The sequence below is a fragment of the Aulonocara stuartgranti genome (genome assembly GCF_965226115.1).
Source record: "Aulonocara stuartgranti genome assembly, chromosome: 7".
Classification (NCBI taxonomy): domain Eukaryota; kingdom Metazoa; phylum Chordata; class Actinopteri; order Cichliformes; family Cichlidae; genus Aulonocara; species Aulonocara stuartgranti.
Genome location: NC_138945.1, coordinates 31,677,017 through 31,694,786, shown reverse-complemented (window position 1 = coordinate 31,694,786; position 17,770 = coordinate 31,677,017). Strand labels below are relative to the sequence as shown.

The 17,770-nt window shown below is 38.4% G+C and overlaps 1 long non-coding RNA gene across 2 annotated transcripts; it reads left to right on the top strand.

Annotated features, from left to right (window-relative positions):
• The first annotated feature begins 2,990 nt into the window (after positions 1 to 2,990).
• Positions 2,991 to 17,307, top strand: LOC309709717. 2 transcript variants are annotated; one of them, XR_014277584.1, is made up of 3 exons: positions 2,991 to 6,119; positions 16,232 to 16,445; positions 16,802 to 17,307. It is a non-coding gene; the product is annotated as an uncharacterized lncRNA (long non-coding RNA). The 2 variants fall into 2 exon arrangements; XR_014277585.1 differs by lacking the exon at positions 2,991 to 6,119 and adding an exon at positions 10,916 to 11,096.
• Positions 17,308 to 17,770: the final 463 nt, after the last annotated feature.

Here is a 17,770-nt window from a genome sequence, read left to right as displayed (position 1 = left end):
CTAGTTCAAAAGAGTGGTAACTTTCATAGAGGTATTTTTGATGCCCATAGATTTAGAAAACTGATGTTCTGACAGTTAATAATAGCATATTGGTGATGTGAATAAATTAACAACAGCAGGCTGGAGCAACTGCCTCTGTGATATGAAGTCACCACAAAAATAATACTATGAAAAGCTCTGCACTGAAAATGAAGTTTATTTAAATTTACTACAAGTACATGTACTCGGTGCAAGAAAATATCTTGCACTGGCTCAAAGCTACTTGTAATAAAGCAATTCTTGTACCTGATCGAATCAATTAGATTCTTCAACCTTCTTCAGAAAATTTTGGGGTTTATCTTGAGACACTCATTCATAAAATAGGCTTTGAAGGCTTTTAACATCATCATTAATTCTAAGATATTCTTGAAAGCACTCATCTTTCAGATCCAGTCTTTTCAGTCTCAGTGTGCATGGTTTTTAAGGATATTGGATCTATTTTAAGATTAAATCTTTCCAAAACGTCAGATGACTACATATATTTTCATGGTGACAGTTGGAAAAGCTTACTTTCCACAAACAAGGGAAAAAAATAAATCAAGGGATGTCACTTTGCCATTATACACAAACATCTTTGGCGCCACATCAAAATATCAGTCGTGATGCTCTCAGGTACTTCAGTAAGAAAGGCGTGCTTAGCTCACATGCATAATTGAGTCACTGGGTTAGATGAAAGACGGATATGCTGTTGTGTATGATGAGAAGCCGGAAAATAAAGATTCTCTTTGGCTGAGCCCTAATGTGAAAGGAAATGGACTGCCACTTATCGTGTGTGTACTGTTATGGATGTCTTGTTTCTTGTGCTTAGCCTGTCTCTCTGTTGCTTGTGTGGATCCATGATGGTCAAAAGGTTAAGAGAGTGGATTTATAAAAAGATTGGTTAGCTCCTTAAGTATATAAACTGAACAGACTTAATCCACCTGCACACCATTTTGCCCTCTATTCCAGAATATTTGAAATTGAAAAACAATAACAAAAAGTCAGATTTTGTACTTTAGAAGTCCAGCATACTCCTTGATGGATATAAATAAACTCTCACATTCCTTTGACTGTGACATGAAATATCTCCCATAATGGCAGTACATCTTTGGTGATCAACGTTTTATACCACTACCAAGTAAATTTGGGGCTTTTCTTCCACAAATGGCATTTTGATGTTATGACATCTTGGCCGTGAGAGAACAAGAATGTGCAAGTATTCTTCATTTTTCGTAACTCCATCCTGAAAAGTTTTCAGTTGATCCCTGAACAGCTTCACAACTGCATCTTGCCCACCAACTCAATGTAATAAGTCTATGTAATGCTGTAAAATGGATTTTGCAGGCAAGTTAAACAGACAGCTAGTTGAATAAAACTCTCAGTAGCATCACTTTGAAAAAGCTGCATTTCCCCTACCCTTTTTTGTCTATATTTCTTCTTCAGATGACAGAAGATTGTGTGGGTTGGTTGCAGATTCATGCACTTACACACGTACAGTACTGTGCAACTGTTTTGATCCAGCCCTCATTTCTTCATATTTCTATTGAGCTTGAAAGTCACTATCTGGTATGATTGCGTTCATTCTTCAATGCAGTCTGATGCATAGAAGGTGAATAAGTACCTGGGGTTAAGCATTGAAAACATCAGCCAGTGTACAAAAGAGGTGTAGAAGAGAGTACAGGTGTGTGGAGATATCGGGGTGATTTGTTAAGAGACGAATAGCAGCAAGAGTGTAAGGTGGCACTGTCATCTCATGTAAGGGCCACTTTAGTGTTCAAGTAGCACAAAAAAAACCCAAACAAACAAACAAAAGAACAAACAAGAAAACACCCACAAAAACTTCCAAAAATTTAGTTTTTTTATTTTTTTCAAATATATTCTATAACAACACAAAACTGCAAATGTGAACACAGTTTTTTTTCTCACTTTCCACTAACTGAAACTTCCAAATGCACAGTAACACATTGGACTCTCTTTCTGGCCAAACACATGGCAGCACGTTTGCTACAATTTTGTTCATATTTAACAAAAAAACAAATGCAGACACATGTGTACACATAAGTTTTTGTAGAAGTAAGAAGGAATAAAATTGCATTCAAATGAAAATAGTTTTCTTTACAAATCACTGAACTAACAAAGTCATTCCCTCAACATGTTTGTACTCTCTGCCCATATCACCTTGATATTAAATATGCTTTTTAATGGATTTATTTTAACATTGCACTCATCAACAAACAAATCCTCCCCAACAAAAAAAGTAACTTCAAGGGCCAAATTGCATTATATTTTTTCACGTCAATATACGGGCCGCAAGTAGGGGTGACGTGGGCTGCAAGTGGCCCCCAGGCCGCAAGTTTGAGACCCCTGATATAGAGCTACTAAGCAGAGGAAGACCACAGAGAAGAATTGTGGATACAGTGAAGGAGCACATGCAAAGGGTTGGTGTGATGGAGGAGGATTCTAAAGGGATAGGGTGCGATGGAAGCAGATAATCTACTCTGGCTTGAACTCTGTTAGACAAGGTTTCTTGTATATTCTTAAACTTTTTAGATTTTATAACAGGGTCGTATTAACTTAAATTAGTTTTTAGAGCATTTTCTGCTTGACCATCTCAGATTTCCATAAAGATTTGATAATATAACATTTGAACATGTAATAAGTGATGTGTAATTATATCTATATGTACAAGAAAAAAAATCAGGTGTCCATTTTGTGTTACTGACCAGAGCTCTTGTCTGTTCTCTGTAAATAACACAAGTGTAGAGGGAGAGTGCTTGAGCGTTCACAGGTTAGCTTGCCTTCCTTGCCATGACAAATACATTTATCTGAAAATGTTGAGGTTTGGACTGAAGGACTGAAGATAAGTAAAAAGCAGTCAATGGTCAAATAAAAACTTTATCCAAACACAAATGTGCAGTTTTGTTCAAACTCACGCTGATCAGTAACAAAAAAAAGTCGTAGGCATATTTGGCTTCCAGTTATTTCTCTAAACAGCTCTTCTTCTGGTGCAGAAGGATTATACAACACACAGCATAACTACTACTAATAATAATTTGCTGCTATTTTTTTTTTCTCAAATCATTTAATGCTAATTTAAATGTTCTCTAGCAAGTTGCACCTTGACCACAGACTTTTAGTAGCATTCAGCAAGCTTCTGGCATAATTTTGGTTGAATTCTTGACTGCTATTCTAGGGAAGAAGTGAGTTAATACAGTTCAGAATAATGCTTTGTTTGCACAGATCCAACCTCTAAATACAGTCCACGCATTTTCAATATGTTTGTGTTCTAAACTTTGTAAAGGCCATTCTAAAAGCTTAGAAAAAGCTTTTATATCTGTTTGGGGTTAATGCCTTGCTGAAACAACAAATTATGTCCAAGTTTGAACCGACAGTTTAAGGTAATGCTGGAAAATTAATCTGCCTCTGAAGTGGAGGTTATTGCATCCACTCCGTTCACTCTGTTCTACTGCAGCAAAGAAACAAGGCCCCAGAACAAGATGCTACCACAGATGCTTAACAGTTTGTTTAGAGTTGAATAGCTAACCTTTAACCACCCAAACATACCTCTTGTTGTTGTAGCAACTCAATCTTTAGCCCATCTGGCCATCCAGCATTCCTCCAGAAGCCTTTCTTTTCTTTCACTTGAATTTTGAGAGACTATATTCTTGAACAGGAGTTTCTCAGTTCTTGATGATGTAAGTCTTACTTGATAATAAGCAGTGACAGTTATATCTCATACACAGTCATTATTGGATTGTTTCTAACCATCCTAACGTATTTCTTCTGTGACAGCTTGGGAAAGTGGCTACACCTCCCAGCAAACTGTGCTGTTGTACAGTTGTTTGAACTGATTTCTGAACTGAAATCTACAGTTGCTGAGAGTTGTCCCCAAGAGATCCTTGACCTGTAAATGTCAGTGTACATCACTGATGTTCTTTGCTATGACCTCCTTGAACTATCCCACAGAACATTGTGTTGGTCCAATGAGTTGAATGAGGGACTAGTCCACTGAGTTTTTGAGTGAAGTAATACTGATAGCTTGTGATCACTACCAACTAGATAACATCCCTTGACAACTTATAAGACATTAAAGATGAACAGAAAATCTAGGTGGCAGCACACCAGTGGACTTTGAGTCTGTCAGCTCATTCCTACTTATATTTTCATTGTTAAAGCTGACCAAAATTACCAACATTTAAAGTTAAAACCCACTGCATGTGCTCATGTCATTCAAGTTTCTTTTAATTGGCTGCTGTCAAATCCTGTAACAGATCCAAGGCCCTGAATTTTCATTTCAAGTATTAAGAAAATCAAATGGAATTCAAATGAATTCCATTTGATCAAATGATCACATTTTGTCAATTAAAAAAAGATCTGAAAGAGCCACAAATGGAAATGAATGAACTACAGATTTAAGCCTTGTTTAATGAGTGTGCAGTATGTGCTGAAGAATCGCACATTGTAAATCCTCATTAGGAAAGTGTCCTCTCTCCTCTGCCTGCAATATTTCTTCTTCAGAAGCTGATTTAGTTGCTTGACCTGAACTAATTAGTGACACCTTTACTGCTGTGTAGTTGGGTCTCTTTGTATAGTCTAATACTAGGCTTTTTAAATGCCACGGTAAATCAAGTATCAGCTGAGAAACCCCACAAAGAATGGTATGGTATTTGTAAGAAGAAGAAAAAAAGCCTGCAATGCACATCATCAAGACCTATACTATAGATGAAGCTTTTTAATTGTTTTCAGCTTGGTGTTTATTGGATATCATGGGAATGAGGACAGAATGAGTTAACTGTTAACACTCAGAATGTCTGTTTTTATATATACAGTTACCTCACGAAGATATGTGCTTCAGTGTGATAGTAATCAGGCTATCTGCAGTGTTGGGAAGGTTACTTTTAAAAGGTATTCCACTACAGATTACAGAATACATGCCCCAAAATGTATTTTGTAACGTATTCCGTTACGTAACTCAATGAGAGTAACGTATTCTGAATACTTTGGATTACTTAATATATTATCATGCTTTTTACAAATACATGAATGTACTATTACTATTACTGAAGGTCTGCGGCTCCGAACCGTAGTAAAGGGACCTCTGGCTAATACGTCGGGTTTGTGTCGGGCTCGTAGCCGAAAACTAGCTTTACTTTGTTGTCTGGGTCAACTTTGCTAGCGAGAGACAGAGAGAGGCGTTGAAAGGCTGCTGCAACGGAACTTATTGTTTCGGAGGAAAACACGAACACGGTGTACAGTCGAGTCTAAATAGCTTACTTACAATTGGGCTCATGAGGCACTCTTCTTGGCTGCAGTGGTTATTATTATATTTACATGCTTCCAGCTCCCGTTTTTGCTCGATGAGAACTCGTACTTTTCCACTCTCCTTTTTCTCCCTCCTCGTGCTCACGACACATAACGGGTATCGCAGTCCATTCTCCCTGCAGCACGGACTACGCTGCCCAGGAGGCTACATTCTTTAGGGCTATGTCTCTAACACTCTGCCTATCCGGTTGTTCAGTCTGACGTCACTAGCCGTGTCTGGACCTAAACTCCACTGCAGGTCCATATATCAAACGATAACTATGGCATTACTGAGAGTTGAAAAACTGTCTAAAGTCTTTCATCTTTAATAAAATGATCGGCGTTCTGCTCTACCAGGTGTAACAATTGAGTTTAACATCCAGGCATCCATGAAAACGGAATTTATGACATTTAACGGAGTTAGACGTTAGCAGGGAGTTAGCTCGCTAGCTTCTATCTAAATACAATATAGCATGTCCTGACTGCGGGGTTTTGGAAACAAATTAAAACGTACAGCTCTGTTATCACTTCCAACATAAATGAAGACAGAAAACTAAACAGCAGTGACGTTTGTAGGGTTACTGAAGTTGGGCTAGCTGGTATATAATGATGTGCTACGTGACCGCTAGCGACACAGCTATGTTAGCATAATATAAACAAGCTAACTTTTTTCCCACTCGATAAAAGTTAACGTGAGTGTTCTCGGTGGTCAGAAACAAATGTAATCGCATGGCAGGATGCTGTAAAAGGACCAAACTTCAGCCAGGAGAACAACTGAGATAATCCATCCACAATACGAGGTTAGTCATTCATATACTGCTGCATGGGCTGGGCTGTAGTTACATCCTAAGGTTTTAAAAACTGAGCTTAAATAAATGATTAGCGGTAATAAAAGCCGAGGGAGGTCAACAGTGATCACTGACTGTTTTAGGAGCTTTTTGAGATCAAATAGAAGAAAGTACGTAGCATTAAACATGTTAACAACACAAAAGCCATATTAAACGCAGACTACTTTAGGCCCGGAAGTAGGATTGGTCGCGTCATCACTGAACAACCGGATTAGCTTAACAACAACAACAACAAAAAGGCGCTCTCTCACCCAGGAAACACACAGTCGCAGAGAGCGCGTCACCCTGTAACCATGGCAACCATAACGCTGCCGCCTGGAACAACAAAACATAGCTGTCAAACAAAACCCAAACAGTCCTGACCCGCGACAATATGAAACAGGAAAATACCGCCGTGTAATCCATTTATTTCAACAAAGTAACTGTATTCTAAATACCACCTTTTTAATTTCTGAATTTTAAATAGAATACAGTTACTCATATTTTGTATTTTAAATACGTATTTTTCGTTGGCATAGTTCAGGTGGCCGTAATAAGTGGCTAATAGCACCATCCAGCTTTGTTCAGAAGAGAGCAGCACTCCAAAACAGGAATGCGCACATCCAAGATGGAAGCAGCACAAGAACAGCAAATTAGAAGGCATCTAAAAAGGTCTCCATTGTATAAAATGGAATTTATTCTCTGCATGAACAAAGTCGGTAAAGCAAACATTTTGCTGACTACAGGATGCACAGCATTAGACACTGTCCCATTAAGTTGCATATTTTCACTGGTGCTGTGAGACATAAAACTAGACCAAAACAAAACACTAAGCTGAAGTTCAATTCTAAGCTCTATCATAACATAATATTTTTACAATTAACTTTTTTAATGATAACACTTTTACAAATATATTTCATGTTGTGTATTTTAGATTAGATAAATGTTGACTTAAAATATATTTTTTAAAAGCTCATTGTGTAGCTTTAGTAATTGTTATCACAGCATTAAATATAGTAAAAGAGTGAAATGCTTTCTATGGCTCAGGGGGAAAACTAATGGGTCTTGCTGTTTTCCAAATGAAAAACTAAATAAACTGACAGAAAGGGGGGAATACATAGTCCTGGGTGCTCTTGGTGCAAATGATCTTTCTTCTTCTTGCTCAGTTAAATCTCACTAACTCTATTGATCGTCCTTCATCTGAAAATAAGTGGCTGAGGCGAGAGAGCCTCCACCATGTTGTGCTGCTCTCGCATCTGTGTGTGTTGCCGGTCGACTGCCTACAGCTGCAGTAATAGTATGAATGTGACAGACCACTCCTGGCCATGTTGGCTCCATTCCCCAGTGACTGGACTTTATTTTGATTACAGTCCTTTTGAGACTAAGATCAACTCGGCGAACACTCTGTCATGACTTCTCAAGGGCACTTTAATGAGGTAGGAAGAAATTAGCGACTGCATAAGTATCCATTTTTTCCTCACGATGGATGTGTGATAAGAGAGAAAGTGTCTTACAGTTGTCTGCCCCTGAAACCTTTGACTCTTTAGTGTAAGGTATTCAGTTGCTCTTAGGAAGTGAACATCACTCTAAAAGCCAATAAGCCTGACAACATGCCAACTGGATGAGGAAAGTGCTTTTGGAAGGCTGACAAAAGGGATGCCACAGTGGGCAGCTGAAGCAGCCTTTTGCGGTTCTGTCCAGTTGGGTGATGGCTGATTATTCGCATAAAAACCATGAGACATATATGTTGCTGCAATCTTTAAAAGCTGATGAGCATTATCATTGATTCAAAGTGTGTTTCAGTATGTCACTGTGGCTGTTATCCTTTTGAAAAATGCTGCCTAAACAAGTTCACAACTGGGAGAAGAAAACAGTTTTTGGAAGTAAGAAAGTGGCGCAAAAATGAGCCAAACAGAAAACTCACAAAATCCAGCCTTTCAAAAACCCACAAATTGAGTTTCATGGTAAAACTTCTCATTGAATCTGCTTCTGTGGAGTATACTATATGTTCCCACAGACAACTCTCAGCTGACCCTGAATCGAGGTGAATCCACCTGTACATTCGCTGTGGGTATGTCGCCAAAACTGAGCACGCTATTAAAGAAAGACTCAGCTGCACACCTCAGCTCTGATGCGTCATGATGCTGCTTTTCTCCCTGTCATTACTGAGAGGGAGGATTATCTGCCTTTAGCTTATAGGAAAGTTCTATTTATTTATTTACTGAGCAATTGCAGCTACAGGCTTAAAATGCAGCACTATAGACAAAAGCTCTGCTCTGAAACACTTTTGCAATACGCTGTTTCCAAGACTGTGAAAAAATGTGTGGTTTTATGGTCATTGTAAGTATTCTTTAATAGCCCTCTATTTGGATATAACAATATTAAATCTGAAGCAAAAATTACATTTTATTTTATCCAAAAATAACCTTGTTGCTATATTTTTTTTTTAGAAACCAAAAGCAAAATATGAATACATTCCTTTGTGCTATCATCTTCTATTCATAGAATAAATAAATAAATCTTGCTTGGCTCTATGTCTCAGATGTAATGGTCAGTATGTGAGTCACAAACAGATCAAAAAGCCAGGAAATGTGTTATGCTGCAGGAGTGGTTTAATAATTTCCTGTGTATGTTTTGATGTGATCTGTGTGATTCATTTAAAAAATATTTATTATTTGACTTACTAGTACTGCATATTATTTCATGTTACTCAATGATGGCATGCCATGATATACTGATAATTTCTTTTTCCAGTATTGCTTCAGTTCCTTGCTGATATGAACCTTCTGTATATCTCTGACTTGTTCAGGAGAGTGTTCTTGTTCAAAATGCACTTTGCACCTTGTATGGATGGATGATACATTAGCAAAGGTTGTAGATGGAGTTTGGGGACTGTGGGGGTTTAAGAGCAGCTTCATCCATTAGCTTAATGTGTTCTTTTCCACTCAATACCTAATATCCTTAATGCTCTAATGACTACTTTGTCATGTGCTCTTCTGTTTTCACCTTGGAAGATAAAACAGAACACATCACACTGTGTTAGAGGTGTTTCTGCTTAGTAAACAGTAGCACATGATCCCTTTGTCATGCTTCAAAGTACTCCGAAAATAAAAGACTGCAGGCTCACTAAAGATGCTAAAGCGGGCTGTGTCATTGCCTCTAAAAAGTGGATTTACATATACATATACTGACGTGTCACTGAACCTTCTGGTTTCTTCTGCATCCACAGAAGCATATGCCTCACAGCTGTCAATGCAGCTGGAAGGTCTAGAGCTCACTGCTCCAGGTTGTAAATATGCAAATGTGTTGATTAGCCTGCAAGAGAGATCTCACATATTAAGAGCAAAAAAAAATATCTTGCTGAACCCTAGAATGTCACATACACAACATTATTTTTTTACCAGACATGAATGAATAAGCTCAATAATATCATTTCAGAAATGACATGCTCCAAGCATAGCTGTGTTTACATAGGACTCGTGTCACCTGGAGACCTCCAGTAATTTGTAAATTACTTCAGCGGTCTCACCAAACACCCAGATCCTGTGATAGCCTTAGTCTAGCTACATGATTCTGAATTTCAGTGATTTCATGGTGGGTGGGTTTTATACACTTTTCTCTTGCCTTCCAGCTGTGTTGGAAATTTTAAGTAAATACATAAATTTTAGACAGCATTCAGTGTTCAAAAATTAACAAGCACATGGTGCATGGAGACCCAGTTTACAGAAAGCCCAAGCTTAAATGCAACAGAAGAATAAAATCTTAAAAGTTGAGGAGATGGATGTCATGCATGACAGTAACAGGCTCAAATTTGTCACCATATCTTCAGTCTGCTTATGGCGTGCAAATGTGCTGCAGGAAACACAGATGCAGGAGTGGTGAAAGTATGAAATAAATCCCATGCACATATCACATCTACTGAAAACACTAGTAGTCCTGAGCAAATAAGGCTTTAGATGATTGTTTCTATTTGATTTTTTATGGCTCAACGGCTTTTCTTTAGTTATATATTCCATTTTTTTTGTCCAATCACTGACTCAAAAGATTCAATTGACATTTGTTCAGTTCATTTAGAAAACCATGATGAATATGGGATATGGTATTTTAGCAACTTTGCACTAAAACTAAGTAAAGTATGCTGGCATGCAAGTAGACTATTTAGCTACACGTATTCACAGCAGCTGCATCCGTACACATAGTGTTATGTCTGAAAGTAATGACTGTCATTAGTTCAGCCTCTCATCATAACCCAATGCTCCAGGTGGGAGAGAAATGGGCCCCAAACATTTTTTAATCCCTTCAGGGGAATTCACTCTCAGAAACCTCATTAAACCACTTCATCTGTTACTGCTGCCACCTTCAAAACATGTGAGGGCAGGAAGATTTTCCTTGGATAAGCATCAAAGATTGTTGTACAGCTCTAGGCAAGTGTTAGATTCAAACAACGCTCATGTTTTAATAAGGTGGAAAAACACCCCCGCCACCACCTACATAAGTATGTCTCTTGACCGTGCCGCCTGAGATTAAACTTCGGGCTGTTAATGCTCCTAAGGTCCATTTTCTTTTCCATATGTAAATCAATGAATTGTTTTATTTGGTCTGAAATCAGGGATCTCTTACACTGCTACACTTGCTCCAGGTAATGGACAGCCATCCACAGTGTGCTTTGTGTGTCTGTGTGTGAGTCCTCGCTCTAGAAAGCCTAAAATCTCAGCAGCCGCAGAGAGAGAGAGAAAAAAAATATTCCCCTAGAGATGAAGAAGGAGCAGCTGAGACTAATTTGTCAGATTACCTGGCAGCTGGGGAAAAGTAGCACCCCAAATAACCTAAGAGTTTTGCTGTGTAATTGCTTTCATTTGCAATTCATATTTGTGTGTGTGCGTGCGTGTTATTGCAGTGTGGGATAATGCACTTCAAGATGAAAGCACCTGGGATACTTGTAATGACAAGGTGAGATTCATTTTATAGACTTCCAAGAACTCAGAGAAATTAAAGACATTTCGAGATGTGGATTTAAGAATTCAATCATACAACTACAACTGCATAGGGGCCCAATTAGCCCCGTGCAATTTGGACTCAATGCCATCCTGACACAAGCCATGCACGCCCACACAGTTCAGACGCAGAGTTGTGAGAAGGTTAAATATACTCATCATGGGACAAATGTCATGGTAATTTTGTGCTTTTAATGAGTTCTTTTTCCAGGGTAGAATGATTATACAGTACACATCTTTAATTATTTTAAAAACACAAGAACTGGGTGTGCAACTGGGTGGTTTGAAGTTGTTGTGGATTTTCTCTAACCAACACAGGGTCAAATATATACACACATGCTCCAATACATCCTCCCATAATTGGTTAAATGTACCTTAGCTTTTTAGACCTCAACTATTTTATTTCTTTTTATTTCGACAGGCTTTTGGTATAATGCTGCCTCAATATTTTAACAGTCTTCTTGGCAGAAGTGGTAGAGATCATTTAAACTGGTTGTTTTCCTGATATGAACCAAGCTTTTAAGCCTATAGTCCAGAAATGTTCGATACGTCTGTGGTTAGGGATTTGGGAAGATCATTCCAGAAGTTCAGTGTTAGCCTGCTTTATCCATTCCAAAATCAACTTTGTGTAACCCTGTAGCAGTATAACTGCAGATAATGCTGGTTTCTGTGTGCCCAGTTTCTTCTGTCATGATCAGCACATATTAAAAATGCACTGTGTTCAGAAGATTCAAACAGGTCAAGCTAAATCTAATAAAAGGTTTAACATTTCTGGCTGCGCATCAAAAAGTGTTTTATTCTTCTCTGTTCGTTCTCATACTTAACACAAAAGTATGCCCATGAATCAGTTCAGATTGTTTTGCCATGAAACCCATCAGAATGTATAAATGTATAAAATGTAACAGTTAGAGGGTGCATTTTATAGGTTCCTCCTCTCATCCCTACATTATACAACACAGACACTCAGTCTTATCTGCCCACTCACTGGTCTGGTAAAACTAAAGCTACTAACAATACATCCAAGATGATTAGGGCTGTAATGTAGTCCATTCATTCGGTCAATAAGCCTAATTCACTCTGACTTAAACTGAGTAATCTAATCGAATCCCTTTCAAGCAACCGTAGATATCATCCTATGAAAGCAAAGTCTTGCAAATTTACCGGATTGTAACACTATATCAGTCACTCAAAATCCCCTATTTGACTTATTTTCATGCTATGCAAAGATTGCTGAGTGATTCAGTTAGCATGATTCAAAAATTAATGTCATTAAGTCGAGTCTGAAGTGACAAAGTACTTTTCTTTTTTTTTTTTTCTTTTTTTTTTTCATGTAAAATAGCATATTGTGACCGAACAAAGGAAACTGGATGCAGGAAAATTGTATACTGTACAAGTGACACTTGATAGATTAAAATGGGGATATTTGTACTACTTCAGAATCTGTCATTCCCTCCTTGTTCCCATCACCTAGTTTCCACCTGAGCACAAGTCCCCAACTCATTAATCAGCTCCGTTATTTTGCATGTGCCCTATAGCCACAACTCCTTGTCTGTTGTGCTGCCTCAGCTATACTGCAGCATTCTTGTTGACTTGTTTTCCTGCAGCTTGTTTTTGTCCTTTGCTTGCCCTTTTAAGTTTCTGTCTGCTTTTGAACAACGTTGCCTGTTCTGGCTGACTGCCCTTTTGTTGACATCTTCCATGGGGTTTTTTTTGGTTTGTTTTTTTTTTGTTTGTTTGTTTGGGGTTTTTTTTTGACCACATAAGCCTTCCCTTTACCTGCTGAGCCATGCCAAAGATTTTTAAAACTGAACTGTGGTGAACAGCAGACTGATAAAAATGAAAACTGTTGAAAGCACCCATTAATTTAACCCCATTTGTACTCTGATATTTCTAAATATCCATCCATCCACACATTCTCTTCCACTTATCCTTATCAGGGTTGCGAGGGGGCTAGAGCCTATCCCAGCTAACATAGGACAAGAAGCACGGTACACCCTGGACAGGTCACCAGCCTGATGCAGAGCTGACACAGAGAGAAAGACAACCATTCACACTCACATTCACACCTATGGGCAATTTAGATTCACTAAATATTTCTAAATACTTTGCAGAAAAAGCATTGTCTTTTTTCAAAATTGTTACTGCCTTATTTACTCCCTTGGTATGCTGATATTTTATCTCCATTAACAAGCAGCCAGTTTTCTAGCAGTAAATCTAGGAATCTCAAAGCATTTCTATAAGCCCTGAAGGAAACAGGCTAGCAACACAGTAGCACTTTCTATAGAGAAGTAAGGAATATCCTGAGAGTTTTCTGAATCATTTGTGTCAAACTCTGATAAGGAGGGCTGTTCAACCCGAAAGCATGGTTGTTCAAAGGAAATTGAATCTATTTGACTACTTTGGAATATGTGGTCCTTGAAATATTACATTTGTCATGAGCAAATCAAGCTTGAAATTAAATTTGGTCAGCTCCAATACCACAAAGAGTGGGCAATAGGAGAGGCGAGTATGCTACATATGGTCTGGATTAATCCTAATCCCCAGTTTTATAAAACAATTCACTTTTAAAACTTGTAGGAGTTAAGTTTGTTTTTTATACTCAAGATCCCTCCCTTTAGATGTACTTGATGTAGTGAGCTCAGTATGTGCAGTGAGGCTGTGTGGAGCTTGCTGGGTCTTGGGTACAATACTGTTACCTTTTGTCCTCAAGGGGATCCACAGATAATCACTAGGTCACTGTAATGGCAGCGTCTGATCTATCTGGTCTTTCTTCTTCTTCACAGCAACATTGGCAGAGTGCATAGACAAGAGACAAGCTTCTGTCTCCCACAACAACATGAATCTTTACCAGCTTTTAAAAGCAGCACTGAAATCCTCTTTCATATTTACACCTAAAAAAGGTTGGATGAGATTGCTGTCTTATCGCAGCCAATACCTCTCTTTCTCACTTCAGACGCCCACAAGCGTGGACGGAGACATAACCACTCGGCCAATCTTAAATCCTTTGTATAGAAAGTGTATTTGTATTTTATCCAAGATGATATCATCCCCCTGAGACAATCAGTTTATAGAGAGATTCAATGCTGTGCACAATCCATAACAATGGGGAGCACACTGCTATCATTACTACAAAAATACACAAGTGCACTGTAATAAAAAAAAAAAAAAAAAGGTGGAGAAAAAAACAAAGCAAAATGATTGACTAAAGGGTTAGGAACTTGTCAGATATGTACACAGAATTAACTCTCACATTAGCTCTCTCAGTGGCAGCTTCTGTCACTTGCAGTTTTCCCTTGATGCTCAAACGCCAGGAAGAACCTCCAACTGTTTATTTTCAGTCAAAGGCCCTGTGTGCCTTTGGTGTCAAGCAGGCAATCAAAAGCATGGGTATTATAGTCTGTCTGCCCATCTGTGTGAACCATCTGTAACATCAAATTCACCCTGCATTAGCATTCTAACTCCTGCCGTGGTTTGGCTCTGAATTACAGGGTGCTTTCTCTCATATAAAGTAATAGCATAGCATTAGTAAAAAATAAATAAATAAATAAAAGAAATTAAAACGGGGTATTAATTGAGTTTTGGCCACTTGGAAGCAGTAGAAAAATCTGTGGCACAACACTGATATGGACTGAAGTGTCTCAAATGGCCACTTGAGGCCCGAAATATGAGGTAATGCTCTTAGAGGCCCCACCCAAGTGGAAATGCAAAATGTTGAAATAAACATATTTGCAGTTAATTTAACAGAAAAACCTCAATTTGTGAAAACAGACAGATGGTGAACTTTGATAAAAATTCACTCCTTTTAAATTTTATGACTTCATTATAATAGATAATGAAGTCTGTGGTTACCTAAGTAGCTAACTCATGAATTCAGTGTCATCTTATCGTGGCAAAACAAACAAACAAACCGACAGAAAATTAAACGGGAGATTGTTTTTTAAGGTCATTCTTCGTTTTTACCTTGCAAATGGCACCCATTCACTCTGCTTTAACCTCTGTTTTGGGTCTCCACAGACCCCTGAGAGAACTATAAAGACCTTAAATTTTACCTTCTTTATCCTGAACTTAGCTTGGCTAACCCTGGGCATGTGTGTTTTTTCGTTCTTAGGATGATTTTTTTTTTTTTTTTTTTTTTTTTGTTTAAAAGCTTTTTGAACAACTGCACAGTGTGGCATGTCAGGCTACAAAAATAAATGTGACCTAAGGCAGCTCTGGATAATGTCTCTTCAAAGTGAGGCATACAGTGTAAACAGCATATTTACTCCCACAAAGTTGTTTTTCGTAGCCTACAAAGCCAAACTATCCCAACATGCTTTTTTAGGCATTTGATTACACTGTTAGCAGATTTTACAGGATATAATACTCTCTGTTTCCAAAAAGTCTGTTTGAAGCATTCAAAAACCAGTTTTCCCTAGTTCATAAATGTACCATTTAGTAAAGAAATTGAGAAAAATACTGCAGATCTGAAGCCAACAGAAGTGCAGTCATGTTTCAAACGTATCCTAACTTACAATTCATCTGAGTATCCCTTTGTTGTGTGAAGAGTTGATGTAAGTCATCTGATTGACCAAGCCCTGGCTCACTGCTATATATTGATTCAAGTGTAAAACTCACTCATTCTGAATGTCAGGTTCCAATTTAGTTTATGTCAAGGTTATTAACTCTCAACTGGAATATGTCCAGAGTTCGTTCATTCTGTGTGGGTGCTGCCTGCACTAAGTATGACATCCTGTACATGTAGCATATGTTGAAAAAGACTTATCAGAAAGGAGTCAGCAGGCAGGAGTCTATCTGAAAACACCAGCACACAGATGCAGAAAGGGATTCCTTAACATTGATTAAAAACCATGAAAATTCTGCTGTGGTTTATAACACTGGACAATTTTATGAGTCCTAAAAATTATACTATCAGAAATATAGAGACTGTGCAGTTAGGTAAATTTATGAGAGCTCAATTTTATGACTGCAGGCATTGTTTTTCTCACCATAGCTGAGCTCTGCACAGAGGATAACCATCCACAGGCTCGACTTGAGTTTTAGTTCTAGCTGTCTATGTGTCAGCGTTAGTTAAATGTTCTTCTGATTCTTCAGAGACTCGAACAGTGCGGCCTGACAGGAGGTGACCAGTGACCTTCCCGTACACACGACGATCCTACTTCACAAGAACAGCCTCTCTAACTTTGGAAGGACATGACAGCCTCTTGCTGTGCTTTGGTTGGATCAGTTTCACAAATGACACATATCACATCATTACTGGGGCGGCTGCGGTTGGGGCGGCAGAGCAGGTCGTCTAGTAATCGGGAAGGTAGGTGGTTTGACCAAAGTATGCTGAACAAGATGCCGAACTCCATTTGCTCCCGATGCTTTCATTGGAGCGTGAAGGTGTGAATGTTTGATAGAGAAAAAAAGTGCTGGTATGATTGTGGGTGTGAATGGGTGAATGTGACTTGTAGCATAAAGCATTTTGAGTGCTCAAGCAAAGTAGAAAATTGCTGTGTGAGAACCAGTCGCTTTACCATCATAGTTTTCAAAAAATAACTGAATCTCCTTTCCTTTTCTGGAAGATGCATGGGCGCTCTTTCCTGTGTTTGAGTTTGTTTTTCTAGTGCTGATGCACATTCACCGTGCTGTCTTTGACTCTGCTAATCTGTCTCTGTTCAGGCGTCCCTTCTCCTTCGTCACGGCATCAATCAAGCAAACAGCAGAGTCCTCAGTTGTGGGTTGTAACTGGTGGTTCACTGACAGTTCAGGAAGCTTATTTCCTCCCAGAGGTGACATACACTGTAATGTTCTCTCCCATCTCCCATTTCCTTCTGTTGATGAGTTTCCATCTAAGCCTGCAGCAGCAGAAACAAAGACAGCTTCACTCCACATATCTTCATCTAAACCTGGGTTACTACGGCTGATGATGCTGAATCCTCAAGTCAAGCATTTAAACCTTAATTTGATAAAAACATCATTCAACACATAAAATCCATGCTCTATAAATATCTTTTTATTTTTTTCACCTGCTAATTTTCTTGGCATTTTTCAAAAGCCAAGTATGTTTCCTCAAAATGTTCCTCTACAGATCTAACAAGTGAACCCTAAGTGGCATAATGGCCATAAATGGTCCTCCATTACATTCAGCAACTTCAGAAACTCTGCACCCTTTTCATCCTCATTAAAGCAGCTTCTGAAAGGGATGATGAATATCATCAAAACAATTTTATGTCTGGTCCCCCGCGGAAAAGATGAAGCCCTTCCTTGTGAACTCAAAGCACAAACATCAGAGGCCAGCTAGAATATTTTCTTTTCATCCTCATAATGCAACTTGGTCAGACTTTAATATTTGATGCCAACTGAAATGTGACTATTGTTGTCCAAAGAACACATAAAGCAGTAACGATGCTTAGAATAAAAGCTTGGGCTTTTGATCTTCAACATCTACAGCAGTGCCATGATGGATTTTACAATAAAGTGTTTTTCACGTTGTTTTATGTTTATGACCAGCTATTGATATGTTGTCCATTTTTAGAGGGCGGCTCATTGTTTCTACACAAAATAACAAACAGTAAATCGTGAACAGAGGGCTTATGTTGGACAGTGCATTTTTCAGGCAATCAGTCAGCATCAAAAAAATGATGAGAA